The sequence below is a fragment of the Entelurus aequoreus genome, linkage group LG18 (genome assembly GCF_033978785.1).
Source record: "Entelurus aequoreus isolate RoL-2023_Sb linkage group LG18, RoL_Eaeq_v1.1, whole genome shotgun sequence".
NCBI lineage: Eukaryota > Metazoa > Chordata > Actinopteri > Syngnathiformes > Syngnathidae > Entelurus > Entelurus aequoreus.
This window is the reverse complement of record NC_084748.1, coordinates 6,407,182-6,429,681: the sequence shown is the minus strand read 5'-3', so window position 1 is coordinate 6,429,681 and position 22,500 is coordinate 6,407,182. Positions and strand designations below refer to the sequence as shown.

The window sequence follows — 22,500 nt, the reverse complement described above, 5'->3', positions numbered from 1 at the left end:
ACTAGCGAAGGTACACCTGGTGACTGTTTGACCCTGCAGCTGACTAGTCCTCTTTCTTAACTAGCGAAGGTACACCTGGTGACTGTTTGACCCTGCAACTGACTAGTCCTCTTTCTTAACTAGCGAAGGTACACCTGGTGACTGTTTGACCATGCAACTGACCAGTCCTCTTTCTTAACTAGCGAAGGTACACCTGGTGACTGTTTGACCCTGCAGCTGACTAGTCCTCTTTCTTAACTAGCGAAGGTACACCTGGTGACTGTTTGACCCTGCAACTGACTAGTCCTCTTTCTTAACTAGCGAAGGTACACCTGGTGACTGTTTGACCCTGCAACTGACTAGTCCTCTTTCTTAACTAGCGAAGGTACACCTGGTGACTGTTTGACCCTGCAACTGACTAGTCCTCTTTCTTAACTAGCGAAGGTACACCTGGTGACTGTTTGACCCTGCAACTGACTAGTCCTCTTTCTTAACTAGTGAAGGTACACCTGCTCACTGTTTGACCCTGCAACTGACTAGTCCTCTTTCTTAACTAGTGAAGGTACACCTGGTGACTGTTTGACCCTGCAACTGACTAGTCCTCTTTCTTAACTAGTGAAGGTACACCTGGTGACTGTTTGACCCTGCAGCTGACTAGTCCTCTTTCTTAACTAGTGAAGGTACACCTGGTGACTGTTTGACCCTGCAACTGACTAGTCCTCTTTCTTAACTAGTGAAGGTACACCTGGTGACTGTTTGACCCTGCAGCTGACTAGTCCTCTTTCTTAACTAGTGAAGGTACACCTGGTGACTGTTTGACCCTGCAACTGACTAGTCCTCTTTCTTAACTAGTGAAGGTACACCTGGTGACTGTTTGACCCTGCAACTGACTAGTCCTCTTTCTTAACTAGTGAAGGTACACCTGGTGACTGTTTGACCCTGCAGCTGACTAGTCCTCTTTCTTAACTAGTGAAGGTACACCTGGTGACTGTTTGACCCTGCAGCTGACTAGTCCTTTCTTAACTAGTGAAGGTACACCTGGTGACTGTTTGACCCTGCAACTGACTAGTCCTCTTTCTTAACTAGTGAAGGTACACCTGGTGACTGTTTGACCCTGCAACTGACTAGTCCTCTTCTTCACTGACTTAGTGACTTGCTTTGGACAACATTTTGGACTCATACACACATGTGTGTGTTTTAACATTTGTGTGTGTGTGTGTGTTTTAACATGTGTGTGTTTATGTTCATGTGTGTGTTTTAACATTTGTGTGTGTGTGTGTGTGTTAAGTGCATCTGTTTGTGTGTTTGTGTGTGTTTATGTTCATGTGTGTGTTTTAACGGTTGTGTGTGTGTGTGTTGGTGTTAATGTGCGTGTTTTAACATTTGTGTGTGTGTGTGTTCATGTGTGTGTTTTAACATTTGTGTGTGTTTATGTTCATGTGTGTGTTTTAACGGTTGTGTGTGTGTGTTAATGTGTGCATCTGTTTGTGTGTGTGTTTTAACATTTGTGTGTGTTTATTTTAATGTGTGTGTTTTAACATTTGTGGGTGTGTGTGTGTTTATAGTGTGTTTGTTTTAACATTTGTGTGTGTTTTAATGTTTATGTGTGTGTGTTAATAAGTGCATCTGTTTGTGTGTGTGTGCGTGTGTTTGTGTGTGTTTTAACATTTGTGTGTTTATGTTCATGTGTGTGTTTTAACGGTGGTGTGTGTGTGTTAATGTGTGCATGTTTGTGTGCAAGTGTGTGTGTGTGTGTTAATGTGTGCATCTGTTTGTGTGTGTGTATTAACATTTGTGTGTGTTTATGTTAATGTGTGTGTTTTAACATTTGTGTGTGTGTGTGTGTGTATGTGTGTGTGTTTTAACATGTGTGTGTTTATGTTCATGTGTGTGTTTTAACATTTGTGTGTGTGTTTTAACATGTGTGTGTTTATGTTCATATGTGTGTTTTAACATTTGTGTGTGTGTGTTAAGTGCATCTGTTTGTGTGTTTGTGTGTGTTTATGTTCATGTGTGTGTTTTAACGGTTGTGTGTGTGTGTGTTAGTGTTAATGTGTGTGTTTATGTTCATGTGTGTGTTTTAACGGTTGTGTGTGTGTGTTTTAACATTTGTGTGTGTTTATGTTAATGTGTGTGTTTTAACGTTTGTGGGTGTGTGTGTGTTTATAGTGTGTTTGTTTTGACATTTGTGTGTGTTTTAATGTTTATGTATGTGTGTTAATAAGTGCATTTGTTTGTGTGTGTGTGCGTGTGTTTGTGTGTGTTTTAACATTTGTGTGTGTTTATGTTCATGTGTGTGTTTTAACGGTTGTGTGTGTGTGTGTTAATGTGTGCATCTGTTTGTGTGTGTGTATTAACATTTGTGTGTGTTTATGTTAATGTGTGTGTTTTAACGTTTGTGGGTGTGTGTTTTAATGTGTGCATCTGTTTGTGTGTGTGTTAACATGTGTGTATGTTTTTGTGTGTGTTTATGTGTGTGTTTTAACATTTGGGTTTTTATGTTCATGTGTGTGTTTTAATGTGTGTGTGTGTGTTAACATGTGTGTCTGTTTGTGTGTGTGTTTTAACATTTGTGTTTGTGTGTGGGTTAACGTGTGTGTATGTTTGTGCGTGTGTTTTAATATTTGTGTGTGTGTTCGTTCATGTGTGTGTTTGAACTGTTTTTGTGCAAGTGTTAAAGTGTGTGTATATTTGTGTGTGTTTAAGTGTGTGTTTTAAAATGTGTGTGTATGTTTGTGTGTGTGTTTTAATGTTTATGTGTGTTAATGTGTGCCTCTGTTTGTGTGTGTGTTTTAATGTGTGTGTTTGTGTGTGTGTATGTTTCTGTGTGTGTGTTATGTGTATGATTTAACATTCGTGTGAGCGTGTTCGTGTGTTAATGTGTGTGTTTTAAAATTCGTGGGTGTGTGGGTAACGTGTGTGCATGTTTGTGCGTGTGTTCATGTGTGTGTTTTAACATTTGTGTGTGTGTGTTAATGTGTGTTTTACGTATGAGTGAGTGTGTTGGTGTGTTAATGCGTGTGTGTGGTAATGTACATGTGTGTTTGTTGTAATTTCTGTATGTGCGCATATGTTAGTACATGTGTTGTTGTCTGTGTGTAAATGTGTCTATATGTGTGTGTGTGTGTGTGTGTTGTCGTGCTACACACACAACTTGCAGCCACACTCCACAGGTTTCTCCACTTCCTGTGTGAGTGAGCTGCCGTCGTCACACAGGAAGTTGATGCGTCTGCGTCGGAGCCTCAGAGGAGCGCAGCAAGAGGGTGTGGCCCCTGGCCCCGCCCCCTCCCCTGGCCCCGCCCCCGCCTGGCAGCGGCCCCGGCACTCCACCCAGGTGAAAAGTTTGGAGGTCTGGCAGAGGATGTTGTTGTGCTGCAGGCGGTGGTAGTCCCTCACCACCTCTCCTCTGCACCACCACTCTGCCACACAAAGGTGTCACCATGACGTCATGACACGCCCCCTGGCGGCGGGGAGCGGTACTGCAGCCTCACCTGTGTCGCAGGTGTCTCCCGTGAAGCCGTCCTGGCACACGCAGCGATGACCTTGACCACCTTCATCCACCTGGCAGCGCCCGTGTACACACCTCACACCTGCACACCTCACCTGCTGCTCACACCTGTGCACACACACACACACACACCTGCTGCTGGGACAGGAAGTGTCACCTGGTGGTGGTGATGATGGTGAGGAGGAAGATGATGACGATGAGGAAGATGATGATGAGGATGATGATGATGATGAGAAAGATGATGATGGTGATGATTGTGGTGATGATGATGATGAGGAAGATGATGATGACGATGAGGAAGATGATGATGAGGATGATGACGATGAGGAAGATGATGATGAGGAAAATTATGTTGACGATGAGGAAGATGATGATGATGAGGAAGATGATGATGACGATGAGGAAGATGATGATGATTATGGTGATGATGAGGAAGATGATGATGACGATGAGGAAGATGATGATGAGGATGATGACGACGATGAGGAAGATGATGATGATTATGGTGATGATGAGGAAGATGATGATGATGAGAAAGATGATGATGATGATTGTGGTGATGATGATGATGAAGATGATGATGACGATGAGGAAGATGATGATGAGGATGATGACGATGAGGAAGATGATGATGAGAAAAATGATGTTGACGATGAGGAAGATGATGATGATGAAGATGATGATGACGATGATGATTATGGTGATGAGGAAGATGATGATGAAGATGAGAAAGATGATGATGATGATGATGAGGAAGATGATGATGACGATGAGGAAGATGATGATTATGGTGATGATGAGGAAGATGATGATGAAGATGAGAAAGATGATGATGACGATGAGGAAGATGATGATGAGGATGATGACGATGAGGAAGATGATGATGAGGAAAATGATCTTGACGATGAGGAAGAAGATGATGATGACGATGAGGAAGATGATGATGATTATGGTGATGATGAGGAAGATGATGATGAAGATGAGAAAGATGATGATGATGATGATTGTGGTGATGATGAGGAAGATGATGATGACGATGAGGAAGATGATGATGAGGATGATGATTATGGTGATGATGAGGAAGATGATGATGCCAATGATGATGATGATTGTGGTGATGATGATGATGAGGAAGATGATGTCGACGATGAGGAAGATGATGATGACGATGAGGACGATGATGATGAGGATGATGATTATGGTGATGATGAGGAAGGAAGATGATGATGCCAATGATGATGATGATTGTGGTGATGATGATGATGATGAGGAAGATGTCGACGATGAGGAAGATGATGATGACGATGAGGAAGATGATGATGACTATGATGATTATGTGATGATGAGGAAGACGATGATGCCAATGATGATGATGATTGTGGTGATGATGATGAGGAAAATTATGTTGATGATGATGATGATAATTATGGTGGTGAGGAAGATGATGATGATGATGAGGAAGATGATGATGAGGATGATGATGATGATGAGGAAGATGATGATGACGATAAGGAAGATGATGAGGATGATGACGATGAGGAAGATGATGATGCCAATGATGATAATGATGTTGATGATTGTGGTGATGATGATGATGATGATGAAGAAGATGTTGACGATGAGGAAGATAATGATGATTATGGTGATGATGAGGAAGATGATGATGATGATGATGATTGTGGTGATGATGAGGAAGATGATGATGATGATAATGATTGAGGTGATGATGATGATGATTATGATGAGGAAGATGATGATATTATGGTGACGATGAGGAAGATGATGATGCCAATGATGATGATGATGTTGATTTTTGTGGTGATGATGAAGATGACGATGATGAGGACGTCACACTCACTTGCTGCCTTCACATGGACCCACAGCAGCTGCTGTGGAGGCCACGCCCACTGCCCCAGTGTGGCCTCCTGTGATTGGCTGGTCACAGTGTGGCCCGCTCCAACCAGACTGGCAGAGACACTCAGGTCCCTAAAACACACACGCACGCACAAGCACACGCACGCACAAGCACACACACGCACGCACGCACAAACACACACACACACACACACACACACACACACACACACACACACACACACACACACACACACACACACACACACACACACACACACACACACACACACACACACACACACACACACACACACATCATTGTATCATTATTTCATCATTTTTATTAACAGCATAACCATTATCAATATTAATGTCCCCATGATTTTTATTATCATAAATTGTTATCTTCATTAAAATCCTCATCATTATTATCATGCGTATAACCATCATCCCCAATATTATCATCATTATTATAATCATTATTATTAGAATTATTTATAACCTCATTTTAATCATAACTTTTTACTATCATTATCATTTGTATTATTATTTTTGCTAACATTGTTATTATCATCATTTTATTTATTGGCATTATACTATTATCATCATGTTTCTTATCATCAATATTATTATACTCGCATCATCTTTTTTCATCATAATTATTGTCATCGTTTTTTATTATGTCATCATTTTTATTGCCATTATCATTAGTACTTATGATAATCTTCTGTATCAGTATTATTATCATAGTTCTTTATTATCATTATTGTTATCATCATTATTTTATCATCGTCATAACTTTGTTATTCTTATCATCATTTTATTATTTTATCGTTATTAGTATTATCCATCCATCCATTTTCTACCGCTTATTCCTTTCGGGGTCGCGGGGGCGCTGGAGCCTATCTCAGCTACAATCGGGCGGAAGGCGGGGTACACCCTGGACAAGTCGCCACCTCATCGCAGGTTATTAGTATTATCATCATCATAATGTTTATCATCATCTATATCATCATCATCATTATAATTGTAATTATCATCATGATTTTTTAGTATCATCATCATTTTCATTATCAACATCGTCATGTTATTATCATCATCAGTATTATTATCAACAGCATCTTTATTATTATCATTACTACTATCATCATCATCATCATTATTATAGTTTCTATTATCATCATTTTTACTGTTATCATTTTTATTATTATTACTATTATTATCATCATCATTATAATAATTATCATTATGATTTTTTAGTATCATCATACTTTAATTATTAACATCGTCATTTTATTATTACCATTATTATCATCATCATCTTTATTATCATCAATATTACTATCATCATCATCATCATCATTATTATAGTTTTTATTATCATCATTTCATTATTATCATCATTTTTACTATTATCTTTATTATTATTGCTATTATTATCATCATTTTTATCATCATCATTATGACTTTTATATTTACTATCAACATTATCATCATCATTAATATGATCACTATCATTGCTAGAATCATTTTATCATCATCATTATTCTCATAATCATTATTAATTATTATCATTATTATAATTGCCATTGCCATTATTATTATTATCATTATGATTATATAGTCATCATCATCATCACCATTACATTATTCATAAATCTATGATTATTATCATCATTATCACCATCATTTAATATCATAAAGATCATTATCATTATTAACATAACATTATTATCATCATAATTCTTCCTATTATTATTACTATATTATAATTATTATCATCATCATAATTATTATTATTGTGTTAATATAACATTATTAGTAGATCAGGATTTTCATTTTTTTAAATGTTGATTTCAACAACAAGCAAACATAAATTATTCCAAACGGTGTAGTAACAACAATAACAATAATAATAATACTAATATTATTATTATTATTGTTATTATTATTATTGAATATATTATTATTATTGTTAGCTATTGTTATTATTATTATTATTATCATTGTTGTTGTTATAATAATAATAATATAATATATAATATTAATAATAATAATACAATATATAATATTATTAATAATAATAATAATATTATTATTATCATTATTATTAACAACAAAATAATAATAATAACAACAACAATAATAACAATAATAATGATAATAAAAATAATAATATAACCATTAATAATAACAACAATAATATTTCTCATCAATAGTTATTGTTATTATTATTATTATTGTTATTATTGTTGTTTTTAATAATAACAATTGTTTTTAATAATAACAATATTATTATAATAATAATAATATAATGTATAATAATAATAATATTCTTATTATTATTATTAATAACAACAATACTACTAATAATAACAACAATAATATTAATAATAATATCAACAATAATAAAAACAGCTAGCAATAATAATAATAATAATAATGATAATAATAATAATATAACCATTAATAATAATAATAATAACAACAATAACAATAATAATATTATTATTATTAGTAGTAGTAGTGATTATATTATTATTATTAATATTATTATTATTATTGTTGTTGTTAGTTATTGTTATTATTATTATTGTTAATACTAATGATAATAATATTACTGTAATAATAATAATAATAATAATATATTAATATACTTATTATTAATAACAACAACAACAATAATAATAATAATAACAATAATATTAATAATAATAACAACAATAATAACAATAGCTAACAATAATGATAATAATAATAATATAACCATTAATAATAATAACAACAATAACAATACTAATAGTAATAATAACAATAATAACGATGATAATAATGTTCGATAGGAAGTCCAAGCATGCTCTGATTGGCTACTGTGGAAGGCGTGTGCTGATTGGTCGATGCGTCTCACCTGCGCTTCGTTGGGCTGGCAGACGCCGTGCAGACAGAAGAGCTTCCTGCAGGCCTGGCATCCTGGCACCACGCCCGCCTTCATGTGCCCGCGCGTGAAGTCCTGCAGCTCGTGGTTGATGTAAAGGTTCCGGATGCATCCGTGCAAGCTGGACACGTTGGACACGTTGGCGCTGGGCGAGGACAGAGACAGGGAGGCGGGAATCACCTCCTCCGGCATACCTGATTAATAATGAGCCAATAAATCATTATTTTATGAGTTGATCTATATTTTGACATGTATTTTCTTTCAGGTTTAAGAGAGAAAGAGGCCCCGCCCACTCTTACCTCCCACATAGAGGGGGGCCTCCACCATGGCCGCCTGGCTCCGCCCCCGACTGTCCAGCGTGGTGGGCTGGCCGCCGTCCACTGACAGGTTGACCATTTGGTTGAAGGTCAGCAGCTCCACAGTGTGGAAGCGGCCGTCATTGACCGTCTCCGTGCTGTCAGCGAGGGAAAAACAAACATGTGACGTCATCGATGATGTCACTGTGGGCGGGGCAATGAACACATGAGGTAAGTAAATATGAGTAAATATATAGTACTATTAATTAACGTTTAGTAATATTAGTACATGTATAGTAATATGAATAAATGTATGCACACAGGAAATAGATTGACATTGAAGCCCCGCCCACACGACACCAGTCAGCCAATCAAAGCTTTAGTTTTTATGCTGCTTAGCTTGTCAAGATAAAACAAGTTAAATAGAAGGTGAATAAAAGGTAAATAAAAAGTTAATGAAAAGTAAAAGCAGGTAAATAGAAGGTAAAACATGTTGAATACAAGGTCAATAAATGTAATAGACGGTAAATTAAAGGAAAATCAAGTCAAATATAAAGTAAAAGAAGGTCAATACTATTTAAAAAGGTAACTAAAAGGTAAAAGAAGGCAAACAAGTTAAACAGAAGGTAAAAGAAGGTAAATAAAAGGTAACTGAAAAGTTAAAAGAAGGTACATAAAAGATAAAACAAGGTAAAAAAAAGGTAAACAGAAGGTAAAAGCAGGTAAACAGAGGGTAAAAGAAGGTAAATAAAAGGTAAAAAGCAGGTAAATAGATAGTAAATGTGTTAAATAAAAGGTGAAAAAAGGTAAATAATTGTAGTAGAGGGTAAATTAAAAGGAAATCAAGTTAAATATAAAGTAAAAGTAGGTCAATACTATTTAAAAACAGTAACAAAAAGGTAAAAGGAGGTACATTAAAAGGTAAAAGAAGGTAAACAAGTTAAACAGAAGGTAAAATAAGTTACATAAAAGGTTAAAATGAGGTAAATAGAAGGTAAACATGTTAAATAAAAGGTGAAAAAAGGTACATAGGTGAATAAAGTGTAAATGAAAGGTAAATATAAAGTTAATGAAAAGTTTAGACAGGTAAATAGAAGGTAAAACATGTTAAATAAAAGGTCAATGAATGTAATAGATGGTAAATTAAAGGGAAATCAAGTTAAATATAAAGTAAAAGAAGGTAAACACTCTTTAAAAAGGTAACTAAAAGGTAAGAGGAGGTACATAAAAGGTAAAAGAAGGCAAACAAGTTAAACAGAAGGTAAAATAAGGTAAATAAAAGGTAACTGAAAAGTTAAAAGTAGGTACATAAAAGGTAAAACAAGGTAAAAAAAGGTAAACAGAAGGTAAAATAAGGTAAATAAAAGGTAAAAATCAGGTAAATAGAAGGTAAATGTGTTAAATAAAAGGTGAAAAAATAGAAATAATTGTAGTAGAGGGTAAATTAAAGGGAAATCAAGTTAAATGTAAAGTAAAAGAAGGTAAATACTCTTTAAAAAGGTCACTAAGAGGTAAGAGGAGGTACATAAAAGGTAAAAGAAGGCAAACAAGTTAAACAGAAGGTAAAAGAAGGTAAATAAAAGGTAACTAAAAAGTTAAAAGAAGGTACATGGATATTTTTTGTGCGTGTCAGCGGCCAAACACCCGAGCTGATGGAGGACGTGTGTGATGTAGAGACGCAGCGATGTTTGCACCTGTAGATGGCGGCGGCGGCCTGGTTCCCGGGATCGTAGGTGACCCTGACGTGACCTTGGTGCAGCTCCACGGCGATGGGCTCGTTGTCCCCGTTGTACAGCAACACGCCGTTGTCCTCTGCAGTGGACACCTGGGACACAAAACACACTTTTGTGTTGTCGGGCCTTGCGGGGACCAGGCTGTAAACACACTTTTGTGTTGTCGGGCCTTGTGGGGACCTGGCTGTAAACACACTTTTGTGTTGTCGGGCCTTGCGGGGACCAGGCTGTAAACACACTTTTGTGTTGTCTGGCCTTGTGGGGACCTGGCTGTAAACACACTTTTGTGTTGTCGGGCCTTGCGGGGACCAGGCTGTAAACACACTTTTGTGTTGTCTGGCCTTGTGGGGACCTGGCTGTAAACACACTTTTGTGTTGTCGGGCCTTGCGGGGACCTGGCTGTAAACACACTTTTGTGTTGCCGGGCCTTGCGGGGACCAGGCTGTAAACAATGACGGCACTTTGGCACCACCTTCAGGACAAAGTAGTAACAGCCCCGATATTAATACAAATGATGTATTATTATTAATAATATTTTTTTAAAAAACAGGCACAGGATTTCAACACAATTTTGGAAATCAAATACTAATGTTAGCATGCAAATGTTTTCATCCAATTTTGCAGTCAAACGTCTCAGAGTCATTTGACTTGGTACATGTTACATGCTAACTGTTACCATGCTAACGCCAGCATTTTAGAATGTTAACATTAGCATGCAAACTTTTTCAGCCAATTTTGCTGCCAAACAACATAGAGTCATACAACTTGGTACTTGACACATGCTAACTGTTACCATGCTAACGCTAGCATTCTAAAATGTAAACATTAACATGCTAACTTTTTCAGCCAATTTTGCAGCCGAACCCCTTAGAGTCTTACAACTTGGTACTCGACACATGCTAACTGTTACCATGCTAACGCCAGCATTTTAAAATGCTAATATTAGCATGCTAACTTTTTCATCCAATTGTGCAGCCAAACCCCCCACAGTCATACAACTTGATACTTGACGTTTTTAAGTTAGCATGTTAACTTTAACATGCTAACTTTTTTTGAACTATTTTTTTTTTTTTAACGCCAGCGTCGTTCTGGGGGTCCCTAATCAAGCGCCCGCGGCGTGCCCCACCTGCAGCGTGATGTTGGCGTGGGGCCAGTTCTTCACGTCCTGCAGTTGGACGTACGAGTCCCGCCTGACGAAGTTGACGCCGACCAGCTTCTCGCAGCTGGCGCCCTCGAAGCCCGGCAGACACTGGCAGAGCGCCGCGCCCGCCCTCTCCTGGCAGGGGGCGCCGTTCTGGCAGCGGGTCTGCTGGCAAGGCGACGGAGGAGGCGGGGCTATCTCGCAGACGTCCCCGCTGAGGAAGAGACATGAGGAATGAAATTAGCATCATGGAAACAAAAGTGGAACAATGTCGAAGCGCTTCAGTGATAACACCAGGCCCATCTGGTCAGTATCACATCTGGTCAGTATCACAAATCCTCAGTATCACGCCGCTAATCCCTTCAATGGAAACGGATTATTCCTAACCTCCGCTGGTCTCACTCCCTTTGCACACATCCACTCTAAAACACTTTCCTCAAAATGTGACAACTCAGGCCAGCTAAGTTGGGTCGTAAAAAGTAGCGATACTTTGATACCAAGTCGATACCAACACGTAGAATACACATCAATACTTAGGGATGGGTACCAAATTTGGTACTTTTTTTTACTTGGTTAGCATTAGCACACAATAGAACGTGCTACTACGCTAGCTGCTGTTAGCACTTGCACACAATGGAGTTATTTTGCAGTCAAAAGTAGCGATACTTTGATACCAAGTCGATACCAACACGTAGAATATACATCAATACTTAGGGATGGGTACCAAATTTGGTACTTTTTTTTACTTGGTTAGCATTAGCACACAATAGAACGTGCTACTATGCTAGCTGCTGTTAGCACTTGCACACAATGGAGTTATTTTGCAGTCAAAAGTAGCGATACTTTGATACCAAGTCGATACCAGCATGTGGAATATACATCAATACTTAGGGATGGGTACCAAATTTGGTACTTTTTTTTACCTGGTTAGCATTAGCACACAATAGACCATGCTACTGTATTAGCTTCCATTAGCATTAGCACACAATGGAGTTTTTGTGCAGTCAAAAGTAGCGATACTTTGATACCAATTCGATACCAACACAAAAAAATACAACAATACCTATGGGTGGGGACCGAATTTAGTACTTTATTTTTACTTGGTTAGCATTAGCACACAATAGACCATGCTACTACGCTAGCTGCTGTTAGCACTTGCGCACAATGGACCTTTGTGCAGTCAAAAGTAGCGATACTTTGATACCAACACACAAAAATACAACAATACCTATGGGTGGGGACCGAATTTAGTACTTTATTTTTACTTGGTTAGCATTAGCACACAATAGACCATGCTACTACGCTAGCTGCTGTTAGCACTTGCGCACAATGGACCTTTTGTGCAGTCAAAAGTAGCGATACTTTGATACCAACACGTACAATACACAACAATACTTAAGGATGGTTACCAAATGTGGTACTTTTTGTTACTTGGTTAGCATTAGCACACAATAGACCATGCTACTACGCTAGCTGCTGCTAGCACTTGCGCACAATGGACCTTTGTGCAGTCAAAAGTAGCGATACTTTGATACCAACACGTACAATACACAACAATACTTAAGGATGGGTATCAAATTTGGTACTTTTTGTTACTTGGTTAGCATTAGCACACAATAGACCATGCTCAAACCATGACCGTCCTCAGACCATACCACTGAGGACACACACACACACAAATCCGTCCAGCAGGTCCTCACCTGTATCCCCCAGGACTTTTACACACAAATTCGTCGAGTCAGTCCTCACCTGTATCCCCCAGGACACACACACACGTATCCGTCCAGCCGGTCCTCACACTGCGCGCCATTTTGACAGCGGTGGTCCACACACTCGTCGTAGTCGATACCGCAGTCGGGCCCCACCCAGCCCGGGACGCACACACACCTGCCACACACAAACACACGACACACACATGAGTATTGTTTTTTTATACGATGGACACAGTTTGACCCTGGAACAGATGAATGTGTGTGTGTGACCTGGGTCCAGTAGGGGTGGCGATACAGGTGGACTGATGCCGGCATGGCTTCCTGGCAGGCGCGCACACGTCCTCTTCCTCCTCGCAGAACAGACCTGGCCAATCACAGAGCTCGTTCATCCCCATTGGCTGAGAGATGCGGGGGGGCGGGGCCACTACGTACCGGCGCGGCTGGGGGGGCAGAGGCAGGTGTAGTTGCCCACTCCGTCCACGCAGGTGGCGCCGCTCTCGCAGCCGTGGTCCTGACAGTCGTCCACGTTGACCTCGCAGAAGGTGCCGTGGAAGCCCGCCGCGCACGCACAGCTGCAGGGAGAGTTAATGAGGCACGCTAGCTCATTAGCCTCGTTAGCGTTTAGCACGTCTGTCACAACTGTGGAGCGCTTTGACGACACACCTCGTGTGGAACTACACAACGTGAACACAGCCAAGTAACAACACAATGTGAACACAACCAAGTAACAACACAATGTGAACACAGCCAAGTAACAACACAATGTGAACACAACCAAGTAACAACACAATGTGAACACAGCCAAGTAACAACACAATGTGAACACAACCAAGTAACAACACAATGTGAACACAGCCAAGTAACAACACAATGTGAACACAGCCAAGTAACAACACAACGTGAACACAGCCAAGTAACAACACAACGTGAACACAACCAAGTAACAACACAACGTGAACACAGCCAAGTAACAACACAACGTGAACACAGCCAAGTAACAACACAACGTGAACACAGCCAAGTAACAACACAACGTGAACACAGCCAAGTAACAACACAATGTGAACACAGCCAAGTAACAACACAACGTGAACACAGCCAAGTAACAACACAATGTGAACACAGCCAAGTAACAACACAATGTGAACACAGCCAAGTAACAACACAACGTGAACACAGCCACGTGACAAAACTACGTGGACACAACTACGTAACAACACAACGTGAACACAGCCAAGTAACAACACAACGTGGACACAACTACGTAACAACACAACCTGAACACAACCAAGCAACAACACAACACAGTGTGAACACAAGGAAGTAACAACACAACACAACGTGAACACAACCAAGTAACAACACGACGTGAACACAGCCAAGTAACAACACAACGTGAACACAGCCAAGTAACAACACAACGTGAACGCAACCACGTGACAAAACTACGTGGACACAACTACGTAACAACACATCGTGAACACAGCCAAGTAACAACACAACGTGAACACAGCCAAGTAACAACACCACGTGGACACAACTACGTAACAACACAACGTGAACACAACCAAGCAACAACACAACACAGTGTGAACACAAGGAAGTAACAACACAACACAACGTGAACACAACCAAGTAACAACACAACGTGAACACAACCAAGTAACAACACAACGTGAACACAGCCAAGTAACAACACAACGTGAACGCAACCACGTGACAAAACTATGTGGACACAACTACGTAACAACACATCGTGAACACAGCCAAGTAACAACACAACGTGAACACAGCCAAGTAACAACACAATGTGAACACAGCCAAGTAACAACACAACGTGAACACAGCCAAGTAACAACACAACGTGAACACAGCCAAGTAACAACACAACGTGAACACAGCCAAGTAACAACACAACGTGAACGCAACCACGTGACAAAACTACGTGAACACAGCCAAGTAACAACACAACGTGAACACAGCCAAGCAACAACACAATGTGAACACAGCCAAGTAACAACACAATGTGAACACAACCAAGTAACAACACAACGTGAACACAACCAAGTAACAACACAATGTGAACACAACCAAGTAACAACACAATGTGAACACAACCAAGTAACAACACAATGTGAACACAACCAAGTAACAACACCATGTGAACACAGCCAAGTAACAACACAATGTGAACACAGCCAAGTAACAACACAATGTGAACACAACCAAGTAACAACATAACATGAACACAACCAAGTAACAACACAACGTGAACACAACCAAGTAACAACATAACATGAACACAACCAAGTAACAACACATCGTAAACACAACCAAGTAACAACACATCGTAAACACAACCACGTAACAACACAACGTGAACACAGCCAAGTAACAACACAACGTGAACACAACCAAGTAACAACATAACATGAACACAACCAAGTAACAACACAACGTGAACACAACCAAGTAACAACACAATGTGAACACAGCCAAGTAACTACACAACGTGAACACAGCCAAGTAACAACACAACGTGAACACAGCCAAGTAACAACACAACGTGAACACAGCCAAGTAACAACACAACGTGAACACAGCCAAGTAACAACACAACGTGAACACAGCCAAGTAACAACACAATGTGAACACAACCAAGTAACAACACAATGTGAACACAGCCAAGTAACAACACAACGTGAACACAGCCAAGTAACAACACAATGTGAACACAGCCAAGTAACAACACAACGTGAACACAGCCAAGTAACAACACATCGTGAACACAACCAAGTAACATCACAACGTAAACACAACCAAATAACAACACAACGTGAACACAACCAAGTAACAACACATCGTAAACACAACCACGTAACAACACAACGTGAACACAGCCAAGTAACAACACATCGTGAACACAACCAAGTAACATCACAACGCAAACACAACCAAATAACAACACAACGTGAACACAACCATGCAACAACACAACACAACGTGAACATAATGAAGTAACAACACAACACAATGTGAACACAACCAAGTAACAACACAACATGAACACAACCAAGTAACAACACAATGTGAATACAACTAAGTAACAACCAGTGTTGGGACTAATGCGTTACTTTATAACGCGTTACTGTAATGCCCTTATTTTCGGCGGTAACTAGTAGTCTTACGCGTTATTTTTTATATTCAGTAACTCAGTTACCGTTACTACATGATGCGTTATTGCGCTATTTTACGTTATTTTTTTATGTAGTATCGGCGGGGGGGGGCGTGGTTTGGGCGTGGCTAAAGGCGTGGTTAAGAGGAGAGTATATTTACAGCTAGAATTCACCAAATCAAGTATTTCATATATATATATATATATATATATATATATATATATATATATATATATATATATATATATATATATATATATATATATATATATATATATATATATATATATATATATATATATGAAATACTTGACTTTCAGTGAATTCTAGCTATATATATTTTTTTATTTTATTTTATTATACATATAAATAAAAGACATACTTGAATTTCAGTGTTCTGCAGGCTATCCAGTAGGTGGCAGTATTGTCCTGTTTAAGAGTGTCACAACATTGCTGTTTACGGCAGACGAACTGCTTTACGGTAGACTAAATGTGACTGCTGTTGTTGTGTGTTGTTACCGCGTTGGGAGGAGGTTAATGAAACTGCCTAACAATAAACCCACATAAGAAACCAAGAACTCTCTCTACTCTCTAAAAGCCGTAGATGTTATGACGTCATTGGGCAGGCAAGCTGCTGGGAAAGCGGACGTGAGAATAGGCTGTCCCCACTCAGGTCCGCCTTGAGCTGGAGGGGGCGTGGCCTCCAGCTCCGGCTGAATACCGGGAGTTTGTCGGGAGAAAATCTCTGCCGGGAGGTTGTCGGGAGAGGCGCTGAATACCGGGATTCTCCCGCTAAAAATGGGAGGGTTGGCAAGTATGTCTTACCTCTAAACTAAAACTGGGGAAATGTGTAGAGTGTTCTGGGCTTCAGTACAGTGTTGATGTCATGAAGACATATTTTTATTTCACAATTCCTTGAGAGAGAAAAAACGCCTGGTTAGGCTTTGTGTATGTAGTGTGTGTATGTAGTGTGTGTATGTAGTGTGTGTATGTAGTGTGTGCATGTAGTGTGTGTATGTAGTGTGTGCATGTAGTGTGTGTATGTAGTGTGTGTATGTAGTGTGTGCATGTAGTGTATGTATGTAGTGTGTGCATGTAGTGTGTGTATGTAGTGTGTGTATGTAGTGTGTGTATGTAGTGTGTGTATGTAGTGTGTGTATGTAGTGTGTGCATGTAGTGTGTGTATGTAGTGTGTGTATGTAGTGTGTGTATGTAGTGTGTGTATGTAGTGTGTGCATGTAGTGTGTGTATGTAGTGTGTGCATGTAGTGTGTGTATGTAGTGTGTGTATGTAGTGTGTGTATGTAGTGTGTGTATGTAGTGTGTGTATGTAGTGTGTGCATGTAGTGTGTGTATGTAGTGTGTGCATGTAGTGTGTGTATGTAGTGTGTGTATGTAGTGTGTGCATGTAGTGTGTGTATGTAGTGTGTGCATGTAGTGTGTGTATGTAGTGTGTGTATGTAGTGTGTGTATGTAGTGTGTGTATGTAGTGTGTGTATGTAGTGTGTGCATGTAGTGTGTGTATGTAGTGTGTGCATGTAGTGTGTGTATGTAGTGTGTGTATGTAGTGTGTGTATGTAGTGTGTGCATGTAGTGTATGTATGTAGTGTGTGTATGTAGTGTGTGTATGTAGTGTGTGTATGTAGTGTGTGCATGTAGTGTGTGTATGTAGTGTGTGTATGTAGTGTGTGCATGTAGTGTGTGTATGTAGTGTGTGTATGTAGTGTGTGTATGTAGTGTGTGCATGTAGTGTGTGTATGTAGTGTGTGCCTTCCTTGCTTTAGAGCTATGTTGTTATTATGCTGTTTGCTACTTATGTATGTTATGTTGCAGCTATTTAAAATAGTTTTGTCAATTTGTTCTGGCCCGAAATAAAATGGCCCTTTGAAACATATCTTTGTCTTTGTGTGTTGTATGTAGAGCACATTGCTTAGCAGAGTTCAGTGATGCAAATGCATGTCAAGTTGATCAACACATTGTATCATTCTCCAGTGCAATAACAGTACTGAAATGAAGGCTAAAAGGGCATTAATGGGAGCTTTTTTTTTTTTAAAAAAAGAAGCAACTAAATAGTTACTTTTCACAGTAACGCATTACTTCTTGGTGTAAGTAACTGAGTTACTTTTGAAATAAAGTGACTAGTAACTGTAACTAGTTACTGGTTTTCAGTAACTAACCCAACACAACGTGAACACAACCAAGTAACAACACAACTTGTATGTAATATCATGTGCGATACTAGTAATCCTGCAGCGTGTTTACTTGTGTGTGTGATATCATGTGCGATAAAAGCATTTACTTGTGTGCGATATAATGTGCGATACAAGCATTTTTCTTGTGGGTCATTTCATGTGCGATACAAGTATTTACTTGTGTGTGATATCATGTGCAATACGAACAGTCCTGCAGTGTGTTTACTTGCCGATGATATCATGTGCGATACAAGCAGTCCTGCAGTGTGTTTACTTGTGCGCGATATAATGTGCGATACAAACAGTCCTGCAGCGTGTTTACTTGTGTGTGATATCATGTGCGATACAAACAGTCCTGCAGCGTGTTTACTAGTGTGTGATATCATATGCAATACAAGCAGTCCTGCAGTGTGTTTAATTGCGTGTGATATGATGCGCGATACAAGCAGTCCTGCACCGTGTTTACTTGTGTGTGATATCATGTGCGATACAAGCAGCCCTGCAGCGTGTTTACTTGGGTGTGATATCATGTGCGATACAAACATTTACTTGTGTGTGATATCATGTGCGATACAAGCATTTACTTGGATGTGATATCATGTGCGATACAAGCATTTACTTGGGTGTGATATCATGTGCGATACAAGCATTTACTTAGGTGTGATATCATGTGCGATACAAGCATTTACTTGTGTGTGATATCATGTGCAATACAAGCATTTACTTGGGTGTGATATCATGTGCGATACAAGCATTTACTTGTGTGTGATTTCATGTGCGATACAAGTATTTACTTGTGTGTGATTTCATGTGCGAAATAAGTATTTACTTGTGTGTGATATCATGTGCAATACAAATAGTCCTGCAGTGTGTTTACTTGCGGATGATATCATGTGCGATACAAGTATTTACCTGTGTGTGACATCATGTGCAATTCAAGCAGTCCTGCAGTGTTTACTTCCGTGCGATATCATGTGCGATACAAGCAGTCCTGCAGTGTGTTTATTTGTGCGCGATATCATGTGCGATACAAACAGTCCTGCAGCGTGTTTACTTGTGTGTGATATCATGTGCAATACGAGCAGTCCTGCAGTGTGTTTACTTGCGTGTGATATCATGTGCGATACAAGCAGTCCTGCAGCGTGTTTACTTGTGTGTGATATCATATGCAATACAAGCAGTCCTGCGGTGTGTTTAATTGCGTGTGATATCATGCGCGATACAAGCAGTCCTGCACTGTGTTTACTTGTGTGTGATATCATGTGCGATACAGTCAGACCTGCAGCGTGTTTACTTGAGTGTGATATCATGTGCGATACAAGCATTTGCTTGTGTGTGATATAATGTGCGATACAAGCATTTACTTGGGTGTGATATCATGTGCGATACAAGCATTTACTTGGGTGTGATATAATGTGCGATACAATCATTTACTTGTGTGTGATTTCATCTGCGATACAAGCATTTACTTGTGTGTGATTTCATGTGCGATACAAGCATTTACATGTGTGTGTTATATCATGTGCGATACAAGCATTTACGTGTGTGTGACATCATGTGCGATACAAGTATTTACTTGTGTGTGATTTCATGTGCGATACAAGTATTTACTTGTGTGATTTCATGTGCGATACAAGTATTTACTTGTGTGTGATATCATGTGCAATACAAACAGTCCTGCACCGTGTTTACTTGCGTGTGATATCATGTGTGATACAAGCAGTCCTGCAGCGTGTTTACTTGCGTGTGATATTATGTGCGATACAAGCAGTCCTGCACCCTGTTTACTTGCGCATGATATCATGCGCGATACAAGCAGTCCTGCAGTGTGTTTACTTGCGGCTGATATCATGTGCGATACGAACAGTCCTGCAGTGTGTTTACTTGCGGATGATATCATGTGCGATACAAGCAGTCCTGCAGCGTGTTTACTTGCGTGTGATATCATGTGCGATACGAGCAGTTCTGCAGTGTGTTTACTTGCGGATGATATCATGTGCGATACAAGCAGTCCTGCACCGTGTTTACTTGCGTGTGATATCATGTGCAATACGAGCAGTTCTGCAGTGTGTTTACTTGCGTGTGATATCATGTGCGATACAAGCAGTCCTGCAGCGTGTTTACTTGTGTGTGATATCATATGCAATACAAGCAGTCCTGCAGTGTGTTTAATTGCGTGTGATATCATGCGCGATACAAGCAGTCCTGCACCGTGTTTACTTGTGTGTGATATCATGTGCGATACAGTCAGACCTGCAGCGTGTTTACTTGAGTGTGATATCATGTGCGATACAAGCATTTACTTGTGTGTGATATAATGTGCGATACAAGCATTTACTTGGGTGTGATATCATGTGTGATACAAGCATTTACTTGGGTGTGATATCATGTGCAATACAAGCATTTACTTGGGTGTGATATCATGTGCGATACAATCATTTACTTGTGTGTGATTTCATCTGCGATACAAGCATTTACTTGTGTGTGATTTCATGTGCGATACAAGCATTTACATGTGTGTGTTATATCATGTGTGATACAAGCATTTACGTGTGTGTGATATCATGTGCGATACAAGCATTTACTTGTGTGTGATTTCATGTGCGATACAAGTATCTACTTGTGTGATTTCATGTGCGATACAAGTATTTACTTGTGTGTGACATCATGTGCAATACAAACAGTCCTGCACCGTGTTTACTTGCGTGTGATATCATGTGTGATACAAGCAGTCCTGCAGCGTGTTTACTTGCGTGTGATATTATGTGCGATACAAGCAGTCCTGCACCCTGTTTACTTGTGCATGATATCATGCGCGATACAAGCAGTCCTGCAGTGTGTTTACTTGCGGCTGATATCCTGTGTGATACGAACAGTCCTGCAGTGTGTTTACTTGCGGATGATATCATGTGTGATACAAACAGTCCTGCACCGTGTTTACTTGCGTGTGATATCATGTGCGATACAAGCAGTCCTGCAGCGTGTTTCCTTGCGTGTGATATCATGTGCAATACGAGCAGTTCTGCAGTGTGTTTACTTGCGTGTGATATCATGTGGGATACAAGCAGTCCTGCAGCGTGTTTACTTGTGTGTGATATCATATGCAATACAAGCAGTCCTGCAGTGTGTTTAATTGCGTGTGATATCATGCGCGATACAAGCAGTCCTGCAGCGTATTTACTTGAGTGTGATATCATGTGCGATACAAGCATTTACTTGGGTGTGATATCATGTGCGATACAAGCATTTACTTGGGTGTGATATCATGTGCGATACAAGCATTTACTTGGGTGTGATATTATGTGCGATACAAGCATTTACTTGGGTGTGATATCATGTGCGATACAATCATTTACTTGTGTGATTTAATCCACGATACAAACATTTACGTGTGTGTGATTTATCTGCGATACAAGCATTTACGTGTGTGTGATTTCATGTGCGATACAAGCATTTACATGTGTGTGATTTCATGTGCAATACAAGCATTTACTTGTGTGTGATTTCTTGTGCGATACAAGCATTTGCATGTGTGTGATATCATGTGCGATACAAGCATTTACGTCTGTGTGATATCATGTGCGATACAAGCATTTACTTGTGTGTGATTTCATGTGCGATACAAGTATTTACTTATGTGTGATTTCATGTGCGATACAAGTATTTACTTGTGTGTGATATCATGTGCAATACAAATAGTCCTACAGTGTGTTTACTTGCGGATGATATCATGTGCGATACAAGTATTTACCTGTGCGTGACATCATGTGCACTACAGTCCTGCAGTGTGTTTACTTGCGCGTGATATCATGTGTGATACAAGCAGTCCTGCAGCGTGTTTACTTGCGTTTGATATTATGTGCGATACAAGCAGTCCTGCACCCTGTTTACTTGCGCATGATATCATGCGCGATACAAGCAGTCCTGCAGTGTGTTTACTTGCGGCTGATATCCTGTGTGATACGAACAGTC

General features: G+C 39.5%; 1 pseudogene; it reads right to left on the bottom strand.

Moving 5' to 3' along the window:
- Window positions 1–851: 851 nt before the first annotated feature.
- The window catches only part of LOC133633747 (slit homolog 1 protein-like), a 101,774-nt pseudogene continuing 80,125 nt past the window's right edge, over window positions 852–22,500 (bottom strand).